The sequence below is a fragment of the Stenella coeruleoalba genome (assembly GCF_951394435.1).
Source record: "Stenella coeruleoalba genome assembly, chromosome: 19".
NCBI lineage: Eukaryota > Metazoa > Chordata > Mammalia > Artiodactyla > Delphinidae > Stenella > Stenella coeruleoalba.
Genome location: NC_137165.1, coordinates 41,951,570 through 41,965,337, shown reverse-complemented (window position 1 = coordinate 41,965,337; position 13,768 = coordinate 41,951,570). Strand labels below are relative to the sequence as shown.

General features: G+C 43.1%; 1 protein-coding gene across 2 annotated transcripts in view; it reads left to right on the top strand.

Annotated features, from left to right (window-relative positions):
• The first annotated feature begins 723 nt into the window (after positions 1-723).
• The window catches only part of STAT3 (signal transducer and activator of transcription 3), a 64,075-nt gene continuing 51,030 nt past the window's right edge, over positions 724-13,768 (top strand). For both annotated transcript variants that reach the window (XM_079905191.1, XM_079905190.1), the window contains exon 1: positions 724-943. The gene's annotated coding sequence lies outside the window, so the exon portion shown is untranslated. The remainder of the gene's footprint in view (positions 944-13,768) is intronic.

Sequence of the window (13,768 nt, the reverse complement as noted above, 5' to 3'; positions counted from 1 at the left end):
GTGTGCGAGCCGTTGGCCTTTGATGCTCGAAGCCAAGACGGAACGCAGGACTGGGTTAAATCCACTACCCTCTCCCCACGCACTCTAGTAATTACTCTATTTCCACGTCATGTTTCCGGGTGTGTGTGTCCCGACTCACGCAGAAACTGAAGTTCAAAGCAGGCGGGAGTCACCCATGTTCTTTTTGCTGTCCCCAGAAACCCAATTCAGGCGTTGGGCCCCTAGAGGATCTGGCGATACCTGGGGACTGTCTAACTGGCTGATTCCCACGTGGTAAGTGGCTCCCGACCTCGCCCCCACGTGGTGTCAAGGGCCGGGAAGAGGGAGAGCAGGCAGAAGAGAGCCGCATCAGGGCCATTTAAAGTGTCTTGACGTCACGCACTGCCAGGAACTCAGCTGAGTTTTCAGCAGGACATTCCGGTCATCTTCCCTCCCTCCCCCCGGGCCTCTCTGCCCAAGGCCTTGGTTCTTCTCCTGCTGTTACGGAGGGAGGAGCACTAAGCCCTCGGAACAGCCAGAACAGGGGCGTTCCCAGCCTTCTATTGGCTCCGCCCTTTCTCCAAGAGGCTCTTCTTATTGGCCAGTGGGTGGGGCATCGGTTGTACAGTACACTCACCAGGGCCTCTGGGTGGCCGAGAAAACTGGTTGTCTCATGAATTATGCATGACCGGCGTGTCAGGGCCCGGCGGGGTTGGGCGGGGATTGGCTGGAGGGACTGTAATTCAGCGGTTTCCGGAGCTGGGGCAGCGTAGACTGGTAGGGGGAGGCTGGGGTTCTGACGTCGCCGCGGAGGGAGCGAGCCCGAACCGGATCCTTGACAAGAACCCCAGCTCGGCGCTTACCCCACATCTGCTAGGCGAGACTCCGCGGCCTGAGGGACCCCGCGGCCCGCACCCCGGCGCAAGCGCAGCCCCGGCCAGTCGGGCCTCAGCCCGAGCAGCAGGTGAAGGGGATTAAGGGTGGGGCTGCCCCCCGACGGCCTCCAGGCCTGGGCATCCCCGGGCGGGGGCGGGGGGCGAGCGCTGGGAGCCTCTGGGGTGTTTGGGGGCGTAGTGGATGGAAACTTCAGTGGGTCGAGGGGTTACGAGGAGAAACGGAGGGTAGCTCTGAAGGGACAGCTCCCCGGGATGACAGGAGCCGGCCTCTGAAGGGACAGGGTGCGCTGGAAGGAAGTTTCGTTCTTTGGAGAAAGGGGAGACGCCGAGGAAGAGAGAATGGGCTGGAGGGGGAGGACTGTGGGGCGAGGGCACTCTAGGGTAGGGGGGCAGGAGTGAGGGACAGCCCCCCAACTTCCTGCTCCCTGGGGCTCTGGGGACGTTCCGGCCACAGGAGCGACTGTCACGCCGGCGGAGATCTCCACAGAGGTTGGTGGGGCGGGTTGGCAAGCGCCTCCTCCCCGCCCCCCGGCGGGGCCCGGCGGCTCCCGGCTGAGCCACTTCCTCCGCCTTGCCCTGTTCCCGCTCCTTTAGGAGCCAGCTGTGTCCCCCTGGAGGAGGTAGGAATAGGTGTCTTCCCCCTACAGCCTCATGGACTGGTTGGTTGTGGGTAGGATTATTGCATAAGAATCAAGTTTCCTGTAGGGAAATTGACAGTCTTGTACTCTTTCTAAATTCCCTCCCGTCTTTTTCTAGGTTAAAGTCGTGATTCCCTCCTCCCCCTTCTAAAAAAACAGAATAAAACCCCCATCAAGCCAGCTCTAGAGGGAAATAAACCTATTTCCTCCTTGACATTGTTCTTTTATAAACACCTGGTAAACTTGGCCAGAAGATGAATAATTGAGCCCTTGCGTTTACTGGATTGTGGTGTTGCTTAATTGCATAGGACAGAATGAACCAATCCAGAGTGGGAGTTTTCTGTCTCAGAGCCAACATCTTGGGTAAATGCAGAGGAGAGGGAAACGAAGACAGGCTGGCCTTGGCAAAGTCATGTGTGCAAACTTTACCTGTGTTTGGGGGTGTGGTTGCACTTAAGTTAGCAAAATTCAAACCATCACCCAAGTTGTTTTTCCCGTGTTTAGTCCACATCCCTCTGTGTTATATCAGGTGGATGTATGGTACTGACACACTTATTCGTATTAAAAATGTATGTAAGGTGTCCCTGCTGGTTTTTATTGTGTGTGCATCTAAAGGGTATATTTATTCTGTGTGTGGGTTGTAATTTTTTGGCTGGCTGGGCTGATACAGCATTGGTTTGAATAAATCAGAACAGTAAATTATCTCAATCTTTTATATGTGGATTTAGACTGTGTTATGACTTGATTCAACCAATTTTCTGTTTTATATTAAATATATCTATTCCCTGAGTCAACACATTTATTTCCTTATTACATGTGCCAGACTGGGGTACTAGTAGAATTTTTGCAGTGACATTTGCACAGTGGGATGGAGGAAAGAAATCTTCAAAACAAAACAAGACAAAAAATGTAGATGTTAGAGACTTGATCTTATTAATCTCTATATCTGCTAGCATATCCACCACAAAGAACCACTAGAAAATTCATAAATCTTTTATATGTAGTTCTTTTGGGAAGAATAGCCATGTAGAAATATCCACAGTTATGACTTGACCCACAAAGGGTAGATAGTTCATATAACCTTAACTCTGTTTTGTAGATAAGGAAATTGAGATCAAAGGAACAAAACACTTGCCTGGGGCAGCAGAGTGTCATAGTGGTGGAATTTGTACCTTCTGTATATTTTGTTTGCTTTTGACTATCTATGCTTAAGTATTAGATCTTGATTTAGTGTGACTGTAGGCCCTGCTGGGAAAGATGTCAGTGAAATTCTGACATATACCTAGACAATGAAATACCACCAGTAGTCTGTAAGACTCCAAGGGAGATATTTAATAAACAGGTGAAAAATGATGTACAAATGGGGTTTCCTTAGGTTTTTAGGTTTTGTTTTGTTTCCTATCTAACTGCTATGGCTAACTTGGGAAGTAACTTTTTTTTTTTTTAAATATTTTATATTGGAGCATAGTTGATTAACAGTGTTGTGTTAGTTTCAGGTGTACAGCAAAGTGATTCAGTTATACTTTTACATGTATCTATTGTTTTTCAAATTCTTTTCCCATTTAGGTTATTACAGAATAGTGAGCAGCATTCCCTGTGCTATACAGTAGGTCCTTGTTGGTTATCTGTTGTAAATATAGCAGTGTGTACCTGTCAGTCCCAAACTCCCAATCTGTCCCTCCCCACAAGTAGCTAACGTTATAGTGTGCATAATTTACCATCAGAATTTAGCTGTTTGCTAATGGAAAGAGATATTTATTTAGGCAAGTTTGTAGGTGAAGGACAGTCATGACCTAAATGTCATATAAACCAAAGTGCCTTGTGGCTTGATCAGGGGTCATTTGTGTCTCTAGAAAGTTGCTTTCTCCTCCCTGCCTCTGCACATCTTGACTTTCAGATGGTGAGATGGGGCAGAGGTGGTGGCCATCATTACAGATGCCGAGTCTGGCACCTTTTAATCTTATGGCTTTCTCAGAGGTGATGTACAAATCAACAAATATTTACTTTTTACAACTTCGTGGAAGTTGCTATGAGGAACAAGACGCCTTGTTTACAGAACTTGAGGTCTACTGAGGCAGCTTCATAAATGCTTTATCCATGTAGTGCAACATGTTTTCCTCAAAGAGGTGGTGAGACATTAAGCCTGTGCTGTCCAACAAGGTAGCTATTATATATTAAAAAACATATAGCACAGATATAGAACATTTCCATTATCGTAGAAAGTTCTGTTGGACAGTGCTTCACTAAGCGCTACAGGTCTTCAGTAGAAGGATTGGTTATGAGGCTTGCAGTTGTCTAGAAGTCTTCTTGCTAACTGAGAGCTTTGATCTGGGGCCCAAATAATGGTTGGCATTTGACAGATATAAAGAATTTGGGGTGAGGAGGTATGGTGATATAACACAAACAAAATCCTGGTAGATTAGGAAGGTAAGTAGGGGAGAAGGAGTGCCTGCATATAAGAGGTCTTGAATGCAAGACCAATGAATTGAAAGATTTTTGAGGCTGAATACTGGTGTTTAATCATGGAGTGCCTGCCCCATGCCTGACCTTGGTTAACTTGTACAAAGTAAGTCGGTACATATGGCCTCTGCCCTAGGGGAGTTGTCACTGAAGCTGACCTTATACACTGGGCCAGCACTCAAAAAGAGGGGTCCTGACTTATTGGATTTGTGTTGTTAAGTGCAGAAGTGCTTTTTGAGGATTTTTAATTGGCTACAAATGTCCACTCACATTTTCTGTCTTCCATATTTAAAAAAATTTATCATAACTTTTGGGTCATGTATAACAACCAGCCAAAGAGCACTTGAAGGGCATCCCCAGATCCTGGAGAACTCCTGGTGTCCTGGGGCAGCCTTGGTGAGGTCCAGCAGGATGACACCCCTGGGCTACTTCACACTTCAGTCTTTGTTGGTTATCGTGAAAAAAAGTAATATTGTGGTTACACATTAGTTACAAGGAACCTTGGCTTACTATGGGGCACTTTTGTCAGGAATGCTAGATGGTACTTTGGTGGTAAGTTGTTTGAAATGTCTCCAGTTTTTAAAAGGAATAGCACATGCAAGAAAATTTCTGTTATGGTCAGTTCTCCTATATCAGTATTATCACAACTCGGTTCAGATCAGCAAGCATATTATATATTGAGAGCTAACTATTGTGCTAGGCAGGATCCAAGGATAATGCACTATGGTCCCTGTTTTCACAGAACCGGAAGTGCTATTGTCGGGGCCGGGGTATGTGCTGTGTCAGTATGGACTTAGGGTTGGGAAGATGATAGCACAGTGGTTCAGAGGTCAGGCTCTGGAGTCAGACACATCTGGGATTGGATCTTGGATCTGCCACTTCCTAGTCAGAATCTGAACCTCAGTTTTCTTATCTGTAAAAGGATAGGATAACAGTACTTATCTTCTAGGGCTGTTGAAGACTCCAGGAGATAATGCAGGTAAAATACTTAGCATAATGCCTGGTACAGATTACCAGGAGATTAACTCTTTTTAGGGGTGAGAGAAAGGCTTTATCTTAGAGGGGTATTCACATGGGAACACCTGAAAATGGTTTTGTAGGATCGGTAGGAATTCTCCCAACAAAGCTGAGTGGTGAATAGTTGCATTCAAGGCTGAGGGAACATGAGCGTGCAGAGGCTTAAAACAGCATAGTGTGTTCAGGGATCTATAGGTAGAAGTTCTTAATTTAGGAGAACTGAGGGGAAAGGAAGCTACGGCTCTTAGCCCTTCTCTTGTGTTAATAATTGGGTTCAAATGTCATTAAGTTGTTTTGTCCTGTTTATGAAAGTAATGCATGCGACTGTAAATAAATGTATATTTGTAGAAATATAAACTATGTATATTTTATATATATGTCTTATTAATTTGGTGTATGTTTCTCCAGCTTTTTTGCAGCTTTTTCTACTTACCAATTTATCTTGGACTATTTTATTGCAAATTCCTTTTATTTTTATTTTTTATAAATTTATTTATTTATTTTTGGCTGCGTTGGGTCTTTGTTGCTGTGCGTGGACTTTCTCTAGTTGCGGCGAGCAGGGGCTAGTGTTCTCTGTGGTGCACAGGCTGCTCACTGCGGTGCCTTCTCTTGTTGCAGAGCACGGGCTCTAGAGCGCAGGCTCAGTAGTTGTGGCGTGCGGGCTTAGTTGCTCCATGGCATGTGGGATCTTCCCGGACCAGGGCTTGAACCTGTGTGCCCTGTATTGGCAGGTGGATTCTTAACAACTGCGCCACCAGGGAAACCCCACAAATTCCTTTTTAACAGCCTAATAAAAGAATAATAAGGAAGGCAGATCTGCCCCCCAAATAAAACAAGGTTTAGATTGTCTGGCTTTCCTTTCTGCTACGCCCCCCTCATCCATATGAATAAATGACTTCCCTAATCACTGAACTTTTCCCTGACTTTTTAACTACATCAAACAAGGAACTTATGTTTTGAGCTTTCCTAAGGTAGCTGTTACTGTAGTGTCGAAATGCTTGGGCAGTGAGTTTGAGGGTTTCATGGTCCACAGTTGCAGTAAGAGTTAAAAGAATGGTGATGAGATCAGGCTTCCTGGGCTTTAATCCCAGATCCAGCACCTCTTAGATCTTGGTCAGTTGCTTTAACTTCTCCAGGTTTCAGTTTCTCTGTCCATAAAATGCAAATGCCAGGTCCAGTTGTAAGGGATTCGTGAGGATTGAGCAAGATTTGAAGCAACGTATATGAAGTACTTTGCACAGTGCTTGGGAGATAGCTAAAATTGGAGTGCTTAATAATTACTATTATTAAAACCTGCAATATCTATCTAACTATAAAGTCAGGCCAGTTATGATTCACAGTAACCTTTAATGACCCAGAGGAAAGAAGGAGTAATCAGGAGATTCTAACCTAATAGGAAAAAAACTAAATGAATAGGGATGAGGGGGATTTACACTGTGGTGGAGGAAATGAAGTCTATCACGTAAAAGGAATAGACAAGGCAAACCATAAATTCCTGTTTACACAGATGCCCTTGTCATACATATGTCTCTTTGCGTCTTCTGATTGTGGCCCATTTATTTGAAGTAATATTCAACACATTAAATTTTAATGACCACTTAGGATTTGAACAGTCCCTTGGAGTTCTTCTTGATACAAAAAGTGCAGATAATATGAAAGGTTTCAGGGGTATGGGAGTCAGGCAAGGACGGTGGGACAGCATGCAGCTTGGGGGGTTGAGGCAGCTTCCTAAGTAGAGTGATCTGTACGAGGCTGGGAAGTGATTTGTCCCTTCACTTCTGTGTGTGTGTGTGTGTGTGTGTGTGTGTGCGCGCGCACGCGCGTGTTTTCATTGGAGGAGTCTAGCTTTGCTTTCCTGTCTTGTAACTTTCCTTTGCAAACAAATACTCAAAACAGCCTTGTGGTTTAAGAAGAGCCATTCAGCACCTTCATGAAACGGGTTCTCTTGCACCAGCTCTCCAGTTTGGGGTCAGAGAAGGCTGGAGAGAAAAGGCCTCCCGGCTGTTTCTTGGCCGAATGTGGGGCAGAAGGAAGCCAGCAGAGTTTGAAAGAGAAAGTAAACCTTCTGGTAAATAAATGGCTTCCCCATTGTGGAGGAGGAGTGCAAATTATTAGGGGGATGTTTGGGTAGTTTTTGTAGAAGCCGTTTCTGAAGACTGATTGAGATTATTGAAGGTGAGCCCGATTTAGGAAAACCCTGCCTGGTCTGCTGTGAACTGACTGTTTTCCCGCTTTGTTGATTGATTTTATTAGTTTGTGGCAGCCTGACCTCGCATTCTTGTTATGAGAATTGGAGGATTTGAGTGTGACCTTGAGCACCTGCTTAGGTGAAAGCTTCTTAAAATGCATGTTTTTCGCTTCTTTTCTAATGTTAATTTTGTTTTTACTTTTGAGCAAACGCTTTTCCTGACAGAGTCTAAAATCAGGAGACTTTCCTTTTGTTCTCTCCTCACCCCCACCCCCCAGTTCACCCAAATGTAGTCCTCAAAACCTCAAACCCCAGATGTTAGCTGTGTAGTTACCTCTCCTCTAAACCAAGCAAAGTGCAATCATCCATTGAGTTAGCATTAAAATCGTCAGCCTTCGAATTTCTTTCTACTTGTGGTTTAGTCACAATAAATATTTAATCTCAGACCGACTTTGCCTTTGGGCCTCTTTTTATCAGTAGGTTTAGGGAAAGCAAGTTTATTGAAACATTAACCAAAATAGAACGTAATTAGGATGGTCACTCTCTTGTGCACAGGGGCAGATGGAATAATCAAAGCATTCTGAAGCCAAATTTCAATATTTATTCTTCTGGGGATTTTTGTTTTTTTGCAGTACGTGGGCCTCTCACTGTTGTGGCCTCTCTCGTTGTGGAGCACAGGCTCCGGACGTGCAGGCTCAGCGGCCATGGCTCACGGGCCCAGCCGCTCCGCAGCATGTGGGATCTTCCCGGACCGGGGTACGAACCCGTGTCCCCTACATCGGCAGGCGGACTCTCAACCACTGAGCCACCAGGGAAGCCCCTCAATATTTATTCTTAATTCCACGTGTTATTGTCCCTTTTCATTCGAGTACATAAATAAGAGTGGCCTGTAAGTAGAAGCAGCTGGGACACTTGAGGGTCCTAATTACTACGTTGAAGAATCCTAGGTTCATGGAGCCATTTAAGATTCCTGTTTCTCAAATGTACTGCTGTGGTAGGGGATGTCAGTAGGGGTGGGGGTGAGGGAGGTTAGGTGAACTCTGTACTTCCCACTCAATTTTGCTTTGAACCTAAAATTGCTCTAAAAAGTCAAGCTTATTAATTAAAAAAAAATCCTGCAGAAATATCTGAGGTGTCCTGGGTCAGAAGTGCCCGGTGTACAGCTGTGTGATTCCAATGACTTCCTTCTACCTCAGGGTACCCTAAGCTTGGCAATGAGAGTTCCATGCTTTAACCCAGTGAGTATCTCTCAAGTAATGGAGAATGAGATGAACCTGCTTCCTCTTTCCTTAGGAAAGATAGGTTAAGAATGCTAGTCTTAACCACAGATTTGCAGCAAGGATGTATCAGTTTTGTTTTTCAGTTCCAGATTTCAGTTTTCTTATTTGGGGGGGTGGGGTTTTAATTAGTACAGTAAGTGGAAAGTCTCCCCTTCACCTTATCCTCTGAACTCTCTCTCCCAGGGACAGCTAGTTACCTATTTCTTATCTTTCTAGAGTGATTGTGCGTGTTATACAAGCAAATGTGTTATTCTCTCTCTCTTTTTCCTTCCAGAGGTAGTAGCAAATTATACGCGTAACTCTGTATCTTACTTTTTGTCACTTTGTTTATCTTAGAAAATATTCCATGTGAATATGTTTATATCCGCCTCATGTTTTTAAGATCTGCATGGTGTGGATTTAGGGTGGGATGAAATATTCAGTATTGTGATCTCAGGAGAACTTGGAGGGGAAATTTCAGTTTATTGTTGCTTTAAAAAAAATTCTTCATAGTAGTCTTCTAGGCTATGGATGTCATAATTTATTTAATATCCTAATGATAGGCATAGACTGCAGAATCTAAAGACAGAAAGCAGTGTTGTAAGTATCATCATGTTTGTCTTGAGGCACGTATGAATACATCTGTACCTGTATACTTTTAATGTTTTAATCATCATATGCATACTGCTTAGAAATGTAGCTTTTCAATGAACAGAGTGCACATTTCCCTTCTTAAACGTATATTTAATTCTGGGGGAGAAGTCTAGCTACCTCATTTTTTTTTTTTAATATTTATTTATTTGGCTGCGCCGGCTCTTAGTTGCGGCAGGCAGGATCTTTGTTGCCGTGTGCGGGATCTTTAGTTGCAGCATGAGGTGTCTTTGGTTGCAGCATGCGGGATCTAGTTCCCTGACCAGGGATCGAACCCAGGCCTCCTGCACTGCGAGCATGGAGTCTTACCTGCTGGACCACCAGGGAAGTCCCTAGCTACCTCATTAAATATGAAACCCCAGTGAGTGTCTGTTACTTGGGCAGGTAGGAATTGTTGCACACCCTACCCACCCCCCCCCAATATTTTTTAAAGCTTGCTGTTCATATACCTATGATACCAAGGTCCAGCTTCTATTAATGTCAACGGCTCCATCCTTAAATCACCACACACTGTTTTGTGTAAGCTCCCGCTGCTCCTTTGGCCAGTGGTCGTGGGGTTTTTGTTGTTGTTTTTGTATTGTTCCCATGGATAGTTTGCTCATTGATGCTTCTGTTTGAGTTGTCTGTAGGAGCAGTTCTCAGAGTGTGGTCCGCAGACCCCGGTGGGTCTCAGAGCCTTTCTTGGTGGGTCTTTGAGATCAAAACTATTTTCATAGCATTATTTGTGTTTTTTATGTAGTTGGCATTTGCACTTATACTAGTAGCCATTGTACTCAGTGCACTCTCAGGAAAAAAAAAATCTGCTTTCCCTTAAGAATGTCTGTGATCAAACAGTGAACAATATTAATTTCATTATCTCTCAACTCTTGAGGATGTCTTTTTGATATTCTGTAATGAAATGGAAGGGATGCCTAAACCACTTCTGCAAAGAGAAGTACAGTAGAAAAGCACTGTGGTATTGTTTGAGTTGTGATCTCATACTAGCTGCTTTTTTCATGAAACACCATTTTTACTTGAAAGAATGATTGACAGACTGATGGGGATATTGGTAGGTATTTTCCCAAAAATGAATGAAGGGAAGCTTTCTCTTCAAGGAAAACAATTGACAGTATTTGTTACCGATGATAAAGTTTAAGCTTTCGATGATAAATTAGAGTGTGAGAAAACTTGTATCCACTACTGTGACTTTGACGGCTTCCCAGTATTAATTAATTTTTTGACAATAACAAATGTGATTTTGTGATAGTTTATAATGAAATGTGTTGACATTTGGAAGGTCTGCATGTCTCTGAAGTAGTGTTTTCCAAATGATTAATGCATGGCATTACAAAATCATGCATGGGAAAACATTCTACTCAGAATGCAAGATAGACTAATGGATCTTAATGTAACTGAGTGTGAAGAGTTCATTGCTGTGGTTTCAGAATCTGCATTGCATCTAACCTTTAAGAAACTACTACTTGTCGGGCTTCCCTGGTGGCGCAGTGGTTGAGAGTCCGCCTGCCGATGCAGGGGACACGGGTTCGTGCCCCGGTCCGGGAGGATCCCGCATGTTGCGTAGCGGCTGGGCCCGTGAGCCATGGCCGCTGAGCCTGCGCGTCTGGAGCCTGTGCTCCGCAACGGGAGAGGTCTCAATAGTGAGAGGCCCGCATACTGTAAAAAAAAAAAAAAAAAAAAAAAAGAAACTACTACTTGTCAAGTTTTGGTGTAATATTAAAGAATATCCAGACTTATCTGCAAAGATAATTAAGATACTCTCCTCCTTTTCCAATTAGTATGAAGCCAAAATTTCTTCTACACTTCAACCAGAACAACATACTGCAACAGACTGAAAGAAAAACAGAGTTGTGAGAATCCAGCTGTCTTCTGTTAAACCAAGCATTAGAGAAATCATTAAAGAAATTTCCAGAACTTTAACAATGCCAGTTTCCATTTTGTTGCTGTTGTTGTTTTGGAAAATAGGTTATTTTTCATAGAGATGTTATTTATGTAATAGGTTTATTGCTTTTTTAATAAATTAATAAATATATTTAAAATTTCTCAGTTTTAATTTGTAATACAGTAAACATTGGTATACCTCCATAGAGAAGAACTCTTAGGGCTCCCCAATTTTTAAGGATATAAAGGGGTCCTGAGAACAAAAAGTTTGAGACTTGGTCTAAAGGTTTTAGCATAAGAACCCCTGGGATACTTGTTTAAAAAACAAGATTCTATGGTTCTGTTCTAGAGCCTGGTTTAGTAGATCTAGTGTCATTTTTAACAGGCAGCCCTGATACAGGTGGTCCTTGGTTTGAGAAATGCTGCCCTAATGAATCATAAGCTATAAAAGTCTTCAGATTAGTGAAGTCATATCCACAGGGTTTAGAAATCATTGTTGTTTTGAGGATGAAGGTAAATGGTAGATATGTGGTCTACTAAGTAAAAATACTTTGGAGATTTCTTTTTATTCTGTTTGTTCTTCTTAGTATTTATGGAACTGAATATTAATCAAATAGATTATGACTATCAAAAGCATCACTTTACCAGATTAATGTTCAGTTTGGTTTTATTGATAGATTATCCATGAACATATTAAGACAGTTTCTGAAGGATTGGATTAACTTCTAAAGACAATCCTGGTAAAGAATTGTCTTTAAATTCTATAAGAAGTGTTCTATTTCAGACATGTCTTTTAGTTTAGTACATGTAATGTAAATAAAGCTCTCATTTTCCTTTCTTCTTGCAGTTGCTTGTATTAGTAATTCAAAGAGAAATTTATTTGTCAGAGATCACACAGCAGAAATAAGACTTAAAAACCCCAGCCTAAACTGGAATAGTGTTTCTAAATTCTAAATTATTATCTTTATAAGTATTTATTCTTTTTCTTTGTAAGCCATGTCCACTACCTCACTTACATTGTCAGATTATAATTTCATGAGTAATTGAGGCTTTTTCTTAACCTTTGCTTGTGTAGATGCTAATGGATAAGATCAGCTGTTCTCTGAAGAGCGCTCACATCGTGCAAAATTATAATGTACAATGAGGTCACTTATTTTTCCAAGTATATTATTCATTTTGATAAGACTTTCATAGAAAAGCTTGTCTAATTGGGGAGATAGCTTATCTTCCTTCTTAAATATAATTGAAACTTTATGGGGTCAGATTTATCTTTTTTTTTTTGGCGGTACTGGGCCTCTCACTGTGGTGGCCTCTCCCGTTGCAGAGCACAGGCTCCGGACGCACAGGCTCAGCGGCCATGGCTCACAGGCCCAGCCGCTCCGCGGCATGTGGAATCTTCCCGGACCAGGGCACGAACCTGTGTCCCCTGCATCGGCAGGCGGACTCTCAACAACTGCGCCACCAGGGAAGCCCAAAGACATTAACTTTTTAAAAAAATTTATTTATTTTATTTGTTTTATTTTTGGCTGTGTTGGGTCTTCGTTGCTGCACTTAGGCTTTCTCTAGTTGCAGCGAGTGGGGGCTACTCTTCGTTGCGGCGCACTGGCTTCTCATTGTGGTGGCTTCTCTTGTTGCAGAGCATGGGCTGTAGGCACGTGGGCTCAGTAGTTGTGGCTCGTGGGCTCAGTAGTTGTGGCATGCAGGCTCAGTAGTTGTGGTGCACGGGCTTAGTTGCTCCGCGGCATGTGGGATCTTCCCAGACCAGGACTCGAACTCGTGTCCGCATTGGCAGGCAGATTCTAAACCACTGTGCCACCAAGGAAGCCCGACACATTATTATTAACATTAGAGTTCACTCTGTTTGCATTCTAGGAATTTTGACAAATGTATAATGACATATATCCACCATTACAATATCATACAAAATAGTTTCACTGCCCTACAGATCCCCCGTACTCCACCTATACATCCCTCCCCCAAACCCCTGGCAACCACTGATCTTTTTTAATATCTGCATAGTTTTATCTTTTCCAGAATGTCATACAGTTGGAATCATACAGTATGTAGCCATTTCAGACTGCCTTCTTTCACTTGGCAACATTCATTCAGATTCCCCATGTCTTTTCAAGGCTTGGTAGTGCATTTCTTTTTATTGCTGAATAATATTCCATTGTCTGTATGTACCACAGTTTGTTTATCCATTCACCTATCGAAGGACATCTTGATTGTTTCCAAGTTTTGGCAATTAAGAATGAAGTTGCTGTAAGTACTCATGTGCAGGTTTTTGTATAGACATAAGTTTTCGGCTCATTTGGGTAAATATCAAGGAGCAATATTGCTAGATCCTAACTGAAAGAAGGAGTAAGAATGGTGGGTTGGAGGGTCACCAAGTTGAAGGGATACTGCTCTGTCACCATCCTGCTCACCCTTTTAGTGGTATTGGACACAGCTGAGCATCTTTTTTTTTTTTTTTCTTAAAACATTTTCTTCTCTTGGCTTCTGTGACATTTTCCCTGGTTTTTCTTCAGTCTTGCTGGTCTTTCCTGCTTGCCTTTCCTGGTTCATCTACCTGAACACTAATGTTGAAGTGCCTCAGGCCTCTGTCTGGGGCTCTCTTTTCTCCTCTTTTTCTATATTCTCTCCTTGGGTTATCTTATCCATTACTTTGACTTTATCATCTCCATCCTGATGACTGACTGACTACCAAGGGCGTATCTCCAACCCAGGTGTCTCCAGGCTCCCAATTCCTGTGTCCTGATGCTTAATTGACATTTCCCCTTGGGCAGTTGTAGTTATCTCCTA